General features: G+C 33.7%; 1 non-coding gene across 1 annotated transcript; it reads left to right on the top strand.

Annotated features, from left to right (window-relative positions):
* The first annotated feature begins 10154 nt into the window (after window positions 1-10154).
* TRNAY-GUA (transfer RNA tyrosine (anticodon GUA)) lies at window positions 10155-10227 on the top strand. Its single transcript has one exon. It is a non-coding gene; the product is annotated as a tRNA-Tyr (tRNA).
* Window positions 10228-18871: the final 8644 nt, after the last annotated feature.

Below are 18871 nucleotides of genomic sequence, written 5' to 3'. Positions count from 1 at the left end.
ACACTTATATTATATTACTTACTTATATAATGGTTTTTACTCAATCCTTATAAATGTTATAATCTACTATAATACCCACTTTGTGCGATTTTTTGCTGCGTTGGCACTACAATGTATTTTTATTTGTATAACTATTCCAATGCTTATATCAAAAGTTTCCATCCAAACCGGTCAATTGATAAGTTGGCATCGCGTTTGGGCAGACTCAGTCATCGTCAGTTCAATTCCTTGGCTGGCAAGTCCTCATTACGATACAAGCATCAGTTTTCGCTTACATGGTGGTGGTAGGGATTTTCAAATATTGTCATATTATTCGTAACCCGGGAATGTTTGTTTTATTTTCAAAAATTATTATAAACAATATTTAGTTCTATACGAAGAATTATTTACTTGTTTAGTTTAGCATTAATAATTTTAAGTGAAAGACCGAGTATTTATTTTTGCCTTTTGCAATTGTAATACACCTTTTTAGTTATTTTATGTGTAAAACTTTTTTACACTTCATACTTTTAAATTTTATATTTAAGTTAATTGCACATGTTGTATCGTTAGCATTTAAAGAAATAAAACAGTAAAAACTATACACAGTAATAACAGTTCAAGCGTCAATTGGCTGGTGTCACAATATCAATGCTAAAAGTATACTAGATACACAGAGCAACGAAAATACTTAATTGCAATAACAAACTTAAAGCTGACAAATCATTTTAAATATTCGGGGTTGGGCGTTTGTAGCATTTATCATTTAAGAGGATCTGATTTATATTATGTGTGTATGTCAGTTTTGACTGAATTGTGGGTTAGACTTTTGTTACTCTCAGCAGCTCAAATATTATCAAAGATTCTTCGTAAAAATGAAATGAAAATCTTTGATATTGGAAAACACAAATGAAAAAAAAAGCTTCAGTATTCCATAAGTTTCAATATTACTTCTAAATAAAACCGAGACGAGGGGCAAGATCGTCTTCAAGATGAATCTTCCCTGAGAAAAGAACAATGTAAAAAAAGCTCCCGACCAAAGAAGCTCGCAGATTCATCTTAATTTGGACCCTTTGGTATCGCGCTGAGCATTCGTTTTGTATCGGAGTAAATTTTAATTCCCGGGTTTGTCGAAGCTTTATCCGTTTGATAAAAGTAAAGCTTTTTTATGAACTTTCTTCAGATCCGGATATCATGTCCGGGCATATTGACGTTTTAACGTCAGAAGATATTTCGAACAGCAAGATCAAACTTTTCACTAGTCCATAAAATATTTTCTGGCGATATTGTTTTTATTACTGAGTCTCATTGTTATTTGTTTCAACAGTTATATTTTTATCTCACTAATAATATCAATTTCATAAAAATAATTGCTTGTTAACTACTGTCAAATTCAGTTATTCATTGGACATAGGTTTCGTATTTTGGAAATATTTATTAGTCAATATCTGTCGTATTCCGGCGTTGCTAGGGATTATGGATATAGGTTGGAGTAAATTTAACGTAGGTACTCATAATTTTTGTGACAGGGTGAAGAATTTTACTTTTATTTTATTTATTTATTTATTTATCTTAAGTTAGCTCACATCTTCGTGTGTGCTAATAGTTTTATAAACATATAAACATGTACATTGTTTGGCAAACATAATCTTTCTTTAAATATTTCAATAAAGTCACAAAAAAAGAAACATTAATAATTGAGATAGACATATTTTCTTAATTCATTTTTGAACTTATTAATATTTTCTATCACAGCAATTTCCTTCGGGATTTTGTTATAGATTTTGTTATGTTCTATCACAACATTTAGCTAAAACGGGCGGTCCGTTAAATAGATTCCCTTATCTTAATAAACAGATTGCAAACTTTCTACCGTTCCTTGTTCTACCTCAATGAAAGATGCTTCGGGGAATTAGCGTCAGTGATACCTTCGCCATTGGTGCATAGTCGAAAAACTGTTGATGTTTTATCGTATTAGAACGGTATTGAGTTCATAAGCTAGACTGCGAAACGATTTTCCGGTCTCTGTCTTACTTCTCGCCTACAACATGGGTCTCTTCAAGACCTGTGTTAACTCCTTATTTTCCTTAAATAGATCATCCACATAGCATTCTCAAAGATGACACAGGCCCTGAAGGAATTTATAATTGGTATGCAATTATTAAAAACAAACGTTAACATACATAAATCTAAATTTATATAAATCATATATCATATCATATCATAGAAACATACATAAATCTAAAAATTTATTTATTTATTTATTTATTTATTTATTCATTTTCGGGAAATCGACAGTTTACATTTAATCAGTTTGTTCATAAGTATTATATAGTAAAATAAAACCAATTATGGAATTCCTCCTTGTGACTTTAACTGAGACAGCACAATATGGAATAAGTTATTTAAATTTGTGAGAAAGGAATATGAATTAAAAAATTTATACATAACAAAAGATTATTAAAACGAAAAATTTACAAAACAATACATTTATAGCCATGGAGAGAGGTTGTTGGTATAAATCAAATCATTATAGAGATATAAACAATAAAGACATATACATTATTTACAAACCATCAGAGAAATATTCTTTTATGGACCTCTTGTATTTGTATTTGGACTTTTTGAATTTGGATAGTAAATCATATATCATATCATATCACATCACAGGAACATACATAAATCAAAATTTACATAAATCATATATCATATCATATCATATGAACATACATAAATCAAAATTTATATAAATCATATATCATATCATACCATACGAACATACATAAATCTTAATTCATATGTTAAATTGGTAATACACGTAGAGCTATATAATAAAAGAAGCTATTGCGTACGAATATCTCTTATAACTATAACTCTCGACTATTAGAATGCAATAAGCGGTGCGCGTCGACTGGATTGTGAAGTTTTTATTATAGCGTTGGAAATCACTTGGAGGTAAAATATTGGAACGTATTTTTTCGTGTCATGTCTCATCTAATATGGTAATACAGAGCTTTCACAGAGTTTGGGTAGGAACTTGTTTTAGTGTTTTTTTTGTTTTAGTTATTTTTATTTTTTTATTTGGTACATTATTTTGTTACAATTTATGTTTTCCAGTAATGTAGTCCTCACTGGGTGGCTTGCCCGTGCTGAGGCCTTCATTTTATAATATGAAAATCTAATCTACATATTACATTTAAAGAGAAGATAATAAATTTGAAAATAAAATAATAAATTTAAAATTAAAAATACGAAATACATAATAAAACATTTAAAATTAAAAAATAATACAATGAATATAATCTTGTGTGTTTGTTAGTGATGTGTGTTTATGTTGGTTTTGTGTGTTACGTGTAGGTTTTATTTTTATTTTATGCTATGACATTTTGGTAATATGGTCTTTTTTGTTCTTTAATCCATTTTGTAATTTTGTGTGTGAATTTATTTTTACTTTCCTCAATTTTAATTTCAAGTTTTAAACTGTTGAAAGCTTTTATAGCATGGTATTGGTAGTGTCTTTGTCCAAAGCTTGAATTTACTGTCTAATTTACTTCCCCAATGTTGGTTTCTACAAGACCAAACTGCGCCTTGATTCCAGAAGAGCGATTCGGAGTTTCTTGTGGGTAGTAAGAATTAAACATACATATTTTTTTCCTGTCCCTGACTTCTGCTACCATTCGCATTTGCGTTATATATTCTCTTCACACTTCTTTCTTCGCTCATTTTCTATACATGCCTTAACTATCTAAGCGTCCCTTTCTTAATCTTCCCTTTCAGAATGATAAGTAAGTTATATTGTAAATTCATAGGACAAGTCTTATCGGTAAGAGACAACCGCTCGAAATGGCAATACCCGTACTTAACTGTTGATTTACAAGATCTCAATAGCCAAGTACTTCTAAGTCTTCATCTTTCCCTTCTCCCTCCACTCCTCACATCAGTTCAGTCTCACAACATGCCCCAATTAATCGAGAGGCAATACTTCAAAAGGGCAATTGAAGTCAGTTGAGAGTCATGAGCAGTAATCACAAAAAACAATAAAAAAAATTTGGGTGTTAATTTAAAAATAAATAAATAAAAATTATTAAATGTTTCTGTTAGCTTTGGATTTTGACAACGTCTTCATGAAGAGCTTTAAAACTTTAATGAAGTTAGTATCACTACAAAATATTTAACCTCATAAAAAATTTCAGTAACATCTTCATAATCTGTGACAAAAGAAGCATCCTATTATAACATTTTTAATTACCGCCCAACGGTGGCCGCTCCCGCCTTGCCGATTCAGGGCGGGAGCGGCTAACGGGAACGTTTGGCGCGACCGCCCGCAAAGCGCGAGAGCCTTTCAAAGAAAATCTCGCTTTAAGACCCCGACCTGGTTCACGGACCTGCATACTATTAAATGTACCGTATACACTATACATAAACACTACATTCTATAGTATTCACTGTACACTACACGATGTACACTATACACTATTTACTGTACACTGCACACTAACACTCACACAATACTTTACACTAAACACTACACACAATCTATGTATTATACACTGAACATTATTCTCAATCAATGCACTATACACTACACAATACTATACACTACATACTATACTATACACGGTACACTATACAATGCACATTATACACTGTACACTAAACACTTCACAATACTATATACTGTACACTATATACAATGCACTCAACACTGCACACTATACACTATACACTACGCAGTACTATACACTATACTCAATCAATGCACTCTACACTGTTCACTACATACTATACTATACACAGTACACTATACAATGTACATTATACAATGTACACTAAACACTACACAATACTTTATATTGTACATTATATACTGCACACTACACACTATAAATACACCAAACACTATATAATGTACATTATACACTGTACCCTAAATACTACACAATACTATACACTGTACACTATAAACAATGCACCCTACAGTGCGCACGACATTTTTTTTTTTTTTTTTAAAAGACAAACATTCCCGGGTTACGAATAACCTGACAATATTTGAAAATCTCCAACTACCACCACAGTAAGCTGAAAATGTTGCTTGTGTTGTGATGGAGGACTTAGCCAGCCGAGGAATTGAACACACTACGCCTGGGTGGGACCCAAACGCAATGTCAACTCGGCCACCGACCGGTCATGCTATGCTATACACCGTACACTATTCAATGTGCATTAAACACGGTATACTGCACACTAAACACTACACAATACTGTACCCTATACAATGTACACTATATACACTACACCCTGCACACCACAATATTGTATTTTTGAAATGTTGGCAATATTTGTTTTTGAAAAGCAATATTTCAGAAATCCTACAATTATCATATTCAATGTTTTGTAAGGCAATGTGATCCTGTGCCAAAAATATTTCGTAAATACTTTTAGTTACAAATCCTACAATTATAATATCCCGAGATTTTTAACGGATCTGCGCTAGCATCACTAAAATATTAAACTATGGACGGGTTGTATCGGAGAATTTGAACAATTCATCAAATTTCAACGTTCATTTTCGGGTTCTGTGAAAGTCCGATTCAAGTTCTGTTATTATATCATTATAGGCTAGTTGCTTGACAAAACTGAAATAAAACAGAACTTGAAAAAATCATTCGCAGAACTTGAAAACTAACGTTGAAATTTGATGAATTGTTCAAATTCTCCGAAACAACCCGTACTATGTTTCTTTTTGTAAACACTACACAACGAAAAATATTTAATATGAATAAAAATCGGTTAGCATTTTTACCACCTTTTTACAAATGTCTTGTAAAAAATCCGTCAGCTTGATAGGTCTCAAGCAGGCTCAAAGCTATGTCACTCCAAAGAAAATATTTGACTTCATTCTTCACAAAATGGGAATCTCACCCCAGGCTTAGTGTTTAGATAAGCGCGCTTTCATCCCAGGTTTATAGAGACGCCCGTAGTCTGTAATAGTAGTAGGGGGAAGGATTTCAGGAGAGACGGGACGGAGAGTGTCAAGTGGGATAGAGGCAATTAAATATCAATGATCTTTGTTTAACTGGTGACTGGAGATACTCGGATATTTGGGATACTAACGTGGTTACGTTCGTGTATATGCACATTGAACAGTTTAAATTATTGACATGACGCTACGTTTGAATTTGGGCAGTGAATCGGAAAAAATGTCAATGTTAGAGTTTAGACATATATTATTTAGATTATGAAGAAGAGCTCGGTTAATTGGCGAATTAGATGCTGCATTTGTTTTATAATTAAGCATGTATACTTCTGAAAGGCATGTAAAAATTAATAAGGGACAGAAGTTTGGTACAGTCGATGTTATTGTTTAAAATTCTGTGTAATATTGAGTCAGCTACTAATCGTCTTTGCTGCAAAGTTTCAAATGTACATTCTAAGTTATTGTTGGATTTGGAGGTAATATATTTTAAAAATTTGTTTTGAATACGTTCTATACTATCTATATAAAGTTTATATTGTGGATTCCAAATTGGCGATGCATATTCCAGTGTACTTCTGACTAATGCGATATATAAAATTACGATTGTACGCGGATTACTGAATACTTTACTTACACGTAGCACGAAACCAAGCATTTTATACGACTTGTTAACTTCCAATCATACAGGGTGTATCGGCACGTACTCGACAAATTTTAACCAGCGATTCCTGAGCATATATGGAGTAAAAAATTTTAAAACCCACTTTGCTGTTCGGTAACGTTGTTTTTAATAAAAAAATTATCAGTCATATTTTCACCACATGTCACCACTGTTTTATCCTTTGTAAAAGTTTGAAAACTCATCTGGCAATATTTTATTCGAATTCCGTTGAATAATGTACGTGTGTACCTCTATTGGCGCACTTTTACAATCACAACGAAATGGCACAATGTCTCATTTTTAACGATTATTATTTAGTCTGTGCGAAAGAGCGAAGACGCTTTGCGACATAATTGCTTATAACAGCTGTTGAACACGAAAAGCAATGCTAATGACAGTGATGTAGTGTAGAAATTTTTAATTATTTTGTTTTTAATTGAAAAAAAAATGTTACCGAACAACAAAGTGCCCATAACATTTTTTACTCCAAATGTGCTAAGGAATAGCTGGTTAAAGTTTGTCGGGTAAGTGCCGATACACCCTGTTTATAAATTCCATTGAACACGATATCAAACATGATTCCAAGATATTCTGGGACTACGTCAAATCGCTACGTAAAGATGGTGGTATTCAAGATACCATGATGCATCGTGATCGGGAAGTTAGAGTGGATGTAGCTAACGCATTTGCAACACACTTCCGATCCGTGTAATGAGTCTCCAATTCTAAATATTAATACTGCTGCAAAGTCGAATGTAAAGGGAGTCAAAAATATCGATATTGGTCAAATTGTTGAATCGGATATAAAATCTTCCATTCGGAAACTGAAAAATACACATTCACTTGGTCCAGATTTTCTTCCGGTATTATTTTTAAAAGGTTGTGCCGAGTTTTTAAAACTGCCACTTAGCTTCTTATTTAACCTTTCCCTAGAAACTGGTGTATTTCCTAATTTGTGGAAAATATAAAAATATTGTCCGATTTATAAAATCGGCATAAAGACTTCTGTGGAAAATTTTAGACCGGTGGCAATACTATCTGCACCGGCCAAATTGTTCGAATCGACTCTTCATAAATTCACAACTACCACAAGTTGAACCGTTTTTTTAATTTCTGAACAGCATAGATTTAGAAAAGGTCGATCTACAGAAACCAACCTTTTGGTGTTTACGGATTTCGTATCAAAATCACTAGACAAAAGCCATCAACTAGATTTTTCATACAATGATTTTCCAAACGCCTTCGATACTATTAATCACGACGTTTTACTCAATAAACTGGCTACAATAGGATTCTCCATAAGACTACTACCTTTTTTTGCTAGCTATCTTGCAGACAGGAAGCAGTTTGTTTCTCACGGACTATTCCAATCTATACATTTCTTTGTATGATAGGGGGTACCCCAAGGCAGTAATTTAGGTCCACTCCTCTTTTTGATATTTATAAATTCTAGGTTTCTTCTTTTTGCTGATGACTTAAAACTTTTCTTAGAAATACTAACTTTCATTCGTCAGACATTGATAGAATTGTTGAATGGAGTAAAATAAATTGGATGGAGTTTAATGTTTCTAAATGTTTAATTTTGTCATACAATAGAGCGAGTTATACCTGGTATTACCGGTATACAATGGACGCCCGAAGTTTAAAACGTCTCTCTACAATAAAGGATCTTGGAATTATGTTTGATAGTAGGCTGACATTTCATGCTCATATGAAACGGCATGTAGAACTTCACTTTGACGGCCGGCATAGTCCAGTGGTAACGCATTGGACTGCCATTCCGAAGGTCGCGGGTTCGAACCCGGCGTGCGCAAATAAATTTTATTTGATTGATTTGTGTTATTTCACAATTAATTAATTAAAATAATATATAGTATATTTGCGGCACGTTCCAGAGTGAAAGATACTACCAGTATCGCCCTGGTGTAAGACCACCATTCAGAATTGAAACGTTGCTCCAAATGGCTTTAGCCGTGTTTAGTGACTAGATCTGAATAGCCAGGTACTTCCCTACCTTCCTCTTTCCCTTCCCCACTTACCTTCAGCCTCACAACATCCCCCAATTGGGGATGCCATAGTCTCACTGGCTCCAGACGGGAGCAGTTGGGACTCTTGCGAGGTATTCACTATAAAAAAAAACTGAGAATTCTGGGCTTTGTTCTACGCACTTCAAGGAATTTTAGAGATAACCTGATGCTTATAGTTTTATTTAATCCCTTAGTAAGGAGTAGACTTGAAAGTGGGTCGGTGATTTGGAGTCCACACCAGGTAAAGTATTATCTCATGTTGGAGAGAGTTCAGAAGAAATTCTTGAGATTTCTCTACATGAGGTAGTATGGCTACTACCCGTGGCTCTATCTCACGCACTTTCTTTTGGGTATGCTCGGAATGAACTATATACGGGTCAGGAGGGATGTGCGCATTGCTACACATTTCTTTAGACTGATTTGTCGATGGTTTGAAAACTCGGTCATCATGGAGAGCATTCCTTTCTATGTTCCCGATGGTTATCTACGTCACCGCCAACATAGACTATTTTATCTCCCGGCCTGCAGAACTAACTTGCCAATGGTCATGCCTGTGGGGAAGGAAATCTTGCTGTTGAACAGAATCAATTCGGATATCGACATTTTTAGCATTAATGAAGCTTCCTTTAAAAGGCAAGCTCTATTAATACTGGTAAAGTTGATATACACACTGTTAATACGAGTATTAATCTAAAAATTCTTATTACAAAATATTTAAAAAACGCATTAAAATTAACAATTTTGTAATGTTTTTGAAATAAATAAACGGTTCCATGATAACTCAACACAGTGACTATTCAACACACATTTAAAAAGTGATATAAAGTCATTAAATACGATGAAATTTTTTTTAACCTAACCTAACCTAACCTACTTAACCCAGTTAAAAAAGTTTTTGTTTCACCACTTTCCATGACTTTATATAACTTTTTAAAGATGTGATGAATTATTATTTTGATGATTTATCCGGTCACCGTAAATTTAATTAAAAAATATCTAAGTAAACTCTAATGAGGTGAACATTACTCTCGAAGCATGTTTTCGTTTAAAGAGATTATTTTATTTCACTTGTGTTGGTTACTGGATTAATAACTAATTGATTTTAAAAAATTGCCATCTTGTTAAGTGGATATAAATTAAATCTGCGTGGCCAAAAAATCAGACATAACTCCGCAACGGAAAGGAGTTGAGTTATTCGTGCGTCGTCGTGTGGATCTCGAGGTGCTCTAAAAAGAAAGCTAAGCAAAAAAAAAACGCAAAATTATGCCGACTTTCGAACAAAAGACGTTTTTATGCAAAAAAGTAACACAAGTAGCCTGAAACACATGAGAAAATGAAAAAAATTATATGAGAAAGGCATTGTAAGTGCTAACTCTCTCACTAGATGGCGTCGAGACAAAAAAAAAAAAAAAAAAAAAAGTTGGTTGTTTCAGGTGAAAAAAATGTAACAAGCAATAATTGTTGAATGAAACACTAGTATATATTGAATTATTTCGCGGATAAGAGATAAGCCGCCATAGCTCAGTGGTCAGAGCTGTCGACCGTAAGTCGAAAGGACACGGGTTCAAGTCCCGTTGGCGTCATGTATCTTTTATCAGGAGATTTTTCAATGTGGATGAGTGTTTCAGGCTAATAACTATTGCTTATAAAATAATAAAATACTATCCTTAAATATCCATTCAAATTGAAAATATATGCCGCCGACGGGAATTGAACCCGCACCTTCTGATGTCCGGTCAGGTGCTCTGGACCAATGAGCTACGTCGGCTTATTAGCAACACGCCAAATAATTCAAAAAGTTCAAGTAGGTACTTCAATCGACAATTTGTCAGTGTAGAATACTACACACCACAATTTGTTTTGTGTGTGTTTGTAATAAATGACTATAGTTGTTATCGTTATTCAATTATTTCTTACTTTTGCTATTTACTAAACATAGGTATATTATTATGCCAAAATTTAACATCAAAATCACAAAACATAATAATCATAAACGGCTCCACACGCCGTAAAATTAAATCCGATACATCTTACTTCCAAATAATAGGATATAATCCTTACCCGTTGAGCGGGTATCTTACTTGGCAAAGATTTTAACAAGGTTAAAGTTCACTGCTTCAACTTAGCTCGTTACAGCGAGAATCTTGTTAGCCGCACGAGGAACGTGAAGTTTGTACTTAATTACTTTTTATTGTTTCTTTTTTGTTTAAAAAACATGCAATTGTCCTGTAACGGGAAAACAGGGTTTGGTTAGATCTGGGTAATATAAGATGTGACTTTCGTTAAGATCAAAGAAAGGGACGCTTAGATGGTTTGGTCATGTTTTTTTTTTTTTTTACAGTGAATACCTCACACGAGTCCCAACTGCTCCCGTCTGGAGCCAGTGAGACTATGGCATCCCCAATTGGGGGATGTTGTGAGGCTGAAGGTAAGTGGGGAAGGGAAAGAGGAAGGTGGGTAAGTACCTGGCTATTCAGATCTAGTCACTAAACACGGCTAAAGCCATTCGGAGCAACGTTTCAATTCTGAATGGTGGTCTTACACCAGGGCGATAATGGTAGTATCTTCCACTCTGGAACGTGCCGCAAATATACTATATATTATTTTTTAATTAATTAATTGTGAAATAACACAAATTAATCAAATAAAATTTATTTGCGCACGCCGGGTTCGAACCCGCGACCTTCGGAATGGCAGTCCAATGCGTTACCACTGGACTATGCCGGCCGTCAGTAGTATGTAGAGCGAATGAGCGAAGAAAGGAGTGTAAGGAGAGTATACGATGCAAATGTGAATGATAGCAGAAGTCGGGGACGCCCGAGGAAGACATGGCACGACCGAGTGAATCAGATGCTTGAGTCGGGCCATGTCAAGAGTCAGAACAATAGAAGAGTATGTATGAGACGATGTATGAATGTGAATGAGGCAAGGAATGTGTGCCAAGACCGAGTTGTTTAGCGGTCCGTCCCCTCTGCCTACCCCTGCGGGGAAACGGCGTGATGGTTAGTTAGTTAGTTAGTTTAGACTTTCGTTATATACTTATGTGATCTTCGTATCGGTGATTGAATCCGATATTGGTCTTGAAATAAATCCGTTTATATACGGACAAAACTATTTATTAATATATTCATATTGCGTACACGGAGAAAAAAAACCTAGTGCTGATGTATTGAAAATTTCTTCAGATCATTGGTGTTCAAGTTTAAAGCGGGATTGCAGGCCGCTTTCTGATAAACTTTTAGCAAATTCGTAATTCTTAATTTCGGAACATGCACCTGCGTTTGTCTTAACTGGTTGTGTGCCTTAAGGCGAAGCTTAATGACAAATCACTATTTTGATTAATCTTTATAACAAATTGGTGTACATTATGAATACCAAAAATATGCTTTAGATAAATTGAAGGTTTTCCTATCGCTTCGCTTGAGTAGAATACAAATAAAAATATAAATTACTCAATAAAAAATATAAATACAAAGTACTAAAAAAATTATTTTTTCAATAGAAATGTATGAACGAATAAAGGAAACAACTTTTAAATACAGTATTATAGCTAAGATTATCTGTGACAGTTTCACTTGATAAAGTTTTTTTCTTTCTTATAAAATTATTTATAAAACGAATAAAAACCAGTTTTTTGGTTGAAATCAAACGTTTCTAGACTCCGTTTGTCTAGCGATTTTAATTCCTATTACTTAGGATATAAGGTATCCCAATAATATACACATTTTTGGTTTGTAGTTTCCTCTTAAACGCGTATACGCTCTCTAGGTAGCCGATCGTATAAAATTAGCCCGTTAACACGCTGTTTTATATGACGTTTTGATTTCGCGGCCTATCGGTACATCCACACCAAATACCTTCCGACACAGAAAGGGTTAATGATATACAGGGTGCGCCAATTTCAGGGATTTCACAAAAAAATTACTTTTTACGCAATTGTTATGTTAAGTAGTTTTTAGGTTAAAAAGTTGAATTATATGGGAAAATAAACATTGGAATTTCGAAAAAAATTATTTATCATTTTTACCTCTACAATAATTTAGAATCAATTTACCGCACTTTACCCCCGGACATCCTGTATAGTGACGAAATTTGGAAATGTCAGGATTTTTATGAGCACGTGTTCCGACATCGTGACAATACATTGGGATTTTACTAAAAGTTTGTCAGGATACCTATTATGAAATTCATTCTTGAAGGGCCTGCAATCACGTTTTTAACCGGATTTCCAATAATTTGAGAGAAATTCTTAACAAAATAGCTATATCTTTTTTTCTCCGACAAAAATCTTCCTAATATTTTAAAGCATAACTTGCAAAAACGGTTTTTCTTAAAATAATAAATTTAACACAATCTGTGAAAGAGCAGACTAAAAATTCTTTTAAATATACCCTTAACTGATTTATATTACTAACAACTGTGAACTAGGAGATCTCTTGTGGGTAGGCAACAATTTTTTAAATTTTAATTTCTACGCAAATGAATCAAATAAGGTTAACTTGCGCACGTCGGGATTTGAACATGATCTACTACTTGCTAGTCGAGAACCTTATCCTCCAATCCCGGAGGCAAGTATATTGTAAAATATTTATCTTCTTCTGCAATTTGCTTGCGGAATATCTGCCTCATTGAGAGCATGATAAATAAATAAATTTAAAAGCAAAGAATTGCAATACAAGATACATTTGCCTGAGTCAGAATGTTTAAAAGAGTTTACCTTCTAATCGTCTTTGCAAAATTGAACAAATCATATGGTTCAATACTGGACTCCGACAGTAACAAAAAATCATAAGTTTTGAAATTTTTTTTTTAGTTTTAATTGAGTCATAAAATAAAATGCAAAACAATTAATATAATATGTTATTTTAAGAATTTATATTATAAACCTTACACAGGGTTTTCCAATAAGAGGTGTTATTTTGAATTGCCCGCTATTTCGGTAGATGTTACTTTCGAAGATGTTATTTTTTAACATTTGACAAGTAAAAACTACGCTTCTAATAAAAATGGAACGATACACGCTTTAACAACGCATTGAAATTATTAAAATTCACTTGAGTGAATCAAATGCAAATCATCTTAAGTGATGAGGCCCATTTCCACCTCGGTGGCTTCGTCAACAAGCAAAATTGTCACATCTGGGGCTCGGAAAACCCAAGAGTTATTGTCAAAAAGCCACTCTATCTTAAACGTGTCACTTTTTGGTGCGGTTTATGGGCCGGCGGAGTCATTGGAAGTTACTTTTTCGAAAATAAGGCTGGAGCAACAGTTACGGTGAAAGGATTGCGCTATCGAGAGATGATTAATGATTTTTTATGGCCGGAATTAAATGGTATTGATCTGGACAACGTTTACTTTCAACAAAACGGCGCTAAGTGCCACACAAGCAACGAAACTATTGATCTTTTACGATTAAATATCAAAATAACACCTCTTATTGCAAAACCCTGTATTTTGTGAAACTATTCAGATAGACGCTTTTACAAATGTGTTATACATAATTTAGCTACCCACTCAATGTTAGCGTAGCAACGCCAGGTGAATTGTTTATGAACTTAAATTCAGATCCAGCGCTGAAAAGTCCCACAATGGACAGCGCTACAAACGTTTGCCGTACTTCAGTGAACTGGTTATTTTAATGGACGCTTTTCGGTGGCCAATGCACGATTGATGTCATTGTTTATTCATAGCAGTCTTGAACTCTACTGGTGCCAAATATAATATGTTCACGTGATTAGCATCCAGCTCTTCGAAATGATACCCAGATTTCATGTCAGGGCAAGTCTACTTATTTGAATGTCTATGGCGCAAGTGTATTGTAAGATTTTAGGTGCTTCAGTCTTATCAGCAGTGGCTACATTTTCAGACTCGAAATATGAATAAAATTGGTTTTAGGGCTGTTTTAAGCACACATCTTCCATTTAAAAATAACAATTAAAACATACACCCTTGGTAGTTTGTGATTTTTTTTAAATCTCAAAACGTTTCTTTCCTAACATTATAACTTATTATTTAAAATGTTCACTGTAATAGTTGCTACCTCACTACTGTACTAATAAAGTCATTAGAATCAATGAATTAACACAGTAGTGTGAAAATTAATGTGTAAATAGTGTACCTACACTCAAGTAATATAAATATTATTTAAAGCTACCGATTATTATTATAAGGGATCATCCGCTGATCTCTATCAGAAGAATACAAAAAGTATTATATAAAGAGGAACCAATCCATTACCAAGTAACTCAGTCGATAGTCAACATTAATTTGCGTAGTCGGCAGATCACTCTAAATTGGCGCAGCCGGTAGGATTACAGCTATACTTTGCACGAACACTTCGATAAAAAAATCTTTAAATTTTTCTGTCGGAAATAAGTGATAGGTAGCGTAACTTCCATTTTGATTATTCACGGACCATTTCCAGTGGGGAAGTTACAATCAGTTTCGAAACGTCACCATCTAATGGTTTTCCTATGTTAAGTGAATAAATCAAATTTACAGGAACTCAACTGTCGCAATCCCATCGCACCTGCTTTATCCCAAGAGTCTGGCTCCGCATTCAGCGCAGGTATTTTTCTTACATCAATACAACTGGTTATTTATTCTCTCACAACACAATCTGTAACATTATTTATTTATGGGGCATTCCCCTTTGACAAATTAATGACAATTTATAATAATTTTTGACATTTAAATTGCGTTGGTAAAATTATTGACCTTGGTATTATATTCCATCTTAAACTAACCTTTGACTTGTGGCTTTGTTATGAGAGCTGCAAAAGACTTCAATAATTTAGGCACATTTATCACCCATCTATATAAATAAAAATGTAAATGTTCGTTTGTTCAAAATCTTAAATCTCCGAAAGTTTTTGACCGATTGCTGTGAAATCTTGACACAAGTTTTTAAAAACAATATTATATTCCATTATCGCCTCCCAAAATAATATTTTATATTTATTTTAATATATAATATATTTTCTTTTATTTTTCTTGTCATCTTTGGGGATGCTGTGTGGAGGGTTTTTTACAAACAAAAGGAATCAAGAGGTCAATGTCTCCAGTAATGACGGATGTATGAATCCATCCCTCACGCTACGGTACAAGACGATGGGTCAAGAGAGAACAGCTGGAAAGATCAAAGAACCTCCCCAAACCGGCCTTCCCCATCCGGCCTGCCACGCAGCTGGTGGAAGGCGCATCCGCCGCCAAATCTGAAATCAATTTATAGACTACAAGATATCGGTTATCCTATAAATTGTATTCATACTCCATACTCCATACTCGCCTCTCCAATTAATATTATAGATAGGTAATAATCGTAATATTGAAATAGGCAGGTTAGATTATAATGGAAAATATGCATGGGTATTAATTGTTCTCTCATTTTTAAGGTTCGAGTCGAACGAAACACGACAATTCCACGAATTTCGACTAAAAGATTTTCATTGGGCTGTATTTCCGAGAAAGTACAAAAGAATCGGAATGGGTTCAGGATTATTAATGCGGGTTCATTTAACTGTTGGGCCGAAATTATAATTTGCACACTTTTGCTGCTGTTATTATTTCTCAAGACCCGAAACCATCTGTTTAATTTAATTTCAAAAGCAATGGCGAGGAGAAGTACACATAATAGTGGCGCTGTTAAAGTATTACTCAGAAATTTCTAACGGGAGAAATATCGTCATTGAATTAGAACACAAAGAGTTTGGACTTATTCTGAAGTTTTTTGTTTGTTAATTTTCGGGCGAAAATTGTGAGCAAAATGAGAATTAATTAAAACAGTGAATTAAAAAAATCTGGTGCTTGCGAAAACCTGGAACAGTTTTCTTGACATAATAGACATTTATTACGTTTTCGAGGATGGTATATCTAAAAATAATTATTAATTAAAACTTGACACACTGATTTTTTTTTCCCGAATAAAACATAGAAGACACAAGGTAGGTAACCCAGCATAACCAGATTAGCAAATTTCGAGTAAAATATTTCATAAGTCATTTTGCTGTTCCATGATATTTTTATTCAAATAACTAACTAACCTCTTCATACATACTCTTCTATTATTTTGACTCTTGACATGACTCGACCCATATCTCCGCATTTTTCACACGTTCATACATGGTTTTACCACACGTAGTCCTCAGGGATCTCACTAATACAACATAAAACAATATTTTCTATCATACTGCGGCATTTATAATTTATTTTATTATTTTTTAAACAAACAGTACACAGTTAAAATAATTGGTAAACAGTTTACAAAGTTTAAGAAATTATGAAATATCTGGTGAGTAATATACATTTTACCCGGCGTGGTTAGTACACGCCAAGGAATGATTTGAGGTAAAGGTAAATAATATAATACAAGATGGGGCAAAATTAATGTCAGTAATGTGGATTATTTTTACCAGACAGAAGACCGGAAATTGGTCAAATAATCAGTAACAATAATTCAGTGTTCTTCAGGTGTTTATCGCTCCATTGCTTGTTGTCAACTGATTCTCTATACGTCAAAACACAATGACATTTGACGCCATTTGCAAAAATTATGACACATTCACATCATGACATTTCTTTTGCCCCACGTTGTATAAAAATGCATGTGGTTTATAAGCGTACGTACGTGTATTTCATTCATTACAGATTTATTTTAGTCAGAGATTTGAACACAGGAAATTGGTGATTTGCCACAGCATTTCTGTTAATGTGTAAAATAATGGCGGGTATGCTTATGTGATATGTTAAACTTATTTTAATTTAAGTACAGGTCAGTCCATTTATTTGATTAGGATTACATACAGAAATTCAGTATCGGCAAAATCGTAATCGTATCGGTAAATTGCAAATTAAAAATCACGTTTTTTTTTACATTCGTAGATAACACTATTATTTAATTCTGAGAAATGACAACATTACCTAAACTCTAAACCATCAACACGCACATAATTCATTCTCACAGAACATCATGCTATGATTACACCCATTTCGGCGAGACTTGGATTCTGCAGAAAATGAGAAAAAACCGCGAGCGAATGAATCAACAATGAAATATTTAATCTGCACTCGCTGGCACTCATGTCTTCTCTCACTTTTCCTTCGCTTTTCTTCTTCCTGAAGAATGACTTTTCTTGGAAAACTTTGCCAAAACAAATAGGAGTGTGTCTGTTTGAAATATGAGTGACAAAAATTGTTTCAATCTCGCGTTAGCTTACTTTTTTACTAAACTATAATTTATTAAAAATAATATAATTTTTGTTTATAATCTTGCAAATAAATAGGATCACATAATCATACAAAAATGAATAGTTCTAACCATACCGACAAAATTTGCTCCTTCTGTCTGCGAGATGTTAGTGTGGAAATTAAATACTTTACAAGGTGTTAGAACGCTGTTTTCTCAGCGTAAAATAAAATAAATGTTTTTTATGTGGTAAATACTAAAAATATTAAAAATTTAGGCGTATTAGATCTATCAAAAAATGTATATTTAAAGATGCAAAAGTCGGTCATTTTGAATACATGTAGGATAACGAAAGATTTTTTTTAAATATTTATGTTGAGGGATCAGTAGGATTTATAGGCCCTGTTAGGAGTTCTACCTAGCCGAACCCTCTGATATGAAAATATCTGAAGTCGGTGAATTATTTTCCCATTTGATCTCTGGTGAGTTGACGTGTTGTTGTTCTTGTATTTTTTTGTATTTATTTTGCTTATATAATGCACTTGCATAATGTTGATTGACTAAATGATCATTTGTGGAAAAGTGAGTGGGAGGGTTTAGTTTTTCCTACGGGGAAGATTTAACCCGGACATAAAATCGGAAGTAGAAATAAAATTTTTTTAAAAAGTAGGTACCCAGAATTCAAAGTTCCCTCAAAGTACTCGTGTAAGCAGTAGATAATATAGGGTGTTAGGGGACGTACTTGACTTGCTTTAACCAGTGATACCTGAAATTATTTGGAGTAAAAAATGTAAATCAAATTGTGGAAATACCAGTGACTTTTTAATGTTTTTAGTTCGAAATTTTTCTTTTTTTTTTCGAAAACATTATTTTTAATTCTTCCACATTTCGTAATTGTCAACTCAGCCAAGTAACCGCCCAAACTATCTCATCGACCCTAGCGATCCAATTCCTAATAGTTTTCAAATTTTTTTGTTCAAAAAAACATTAAGAAATGTTACAGAACCATCCCGCCGAGGAACTCGAGCCGACAATTCTACGAA

Source organism: Hesperophylax consimilis, chromosome 2, assembly GCF_061612785.1.
Source record: "Hesperophylax consimilis isolate HC1 chromosome 2, BYU_Hcon_1.0, whole genome shotgun sequence".
In the NCBI taxonomy this organism is placed as follows: Eukaryota; Metazoa; Arthropoda; class Insecta; order Trichoptera; family Limnephilidae; genus Hesperophylax; species Hesperophylax consimilis.
Note: the sequence above shows the minus strand (reverse complement) of the source record. Positions and strands in the feature narration are given on the sequence as shown.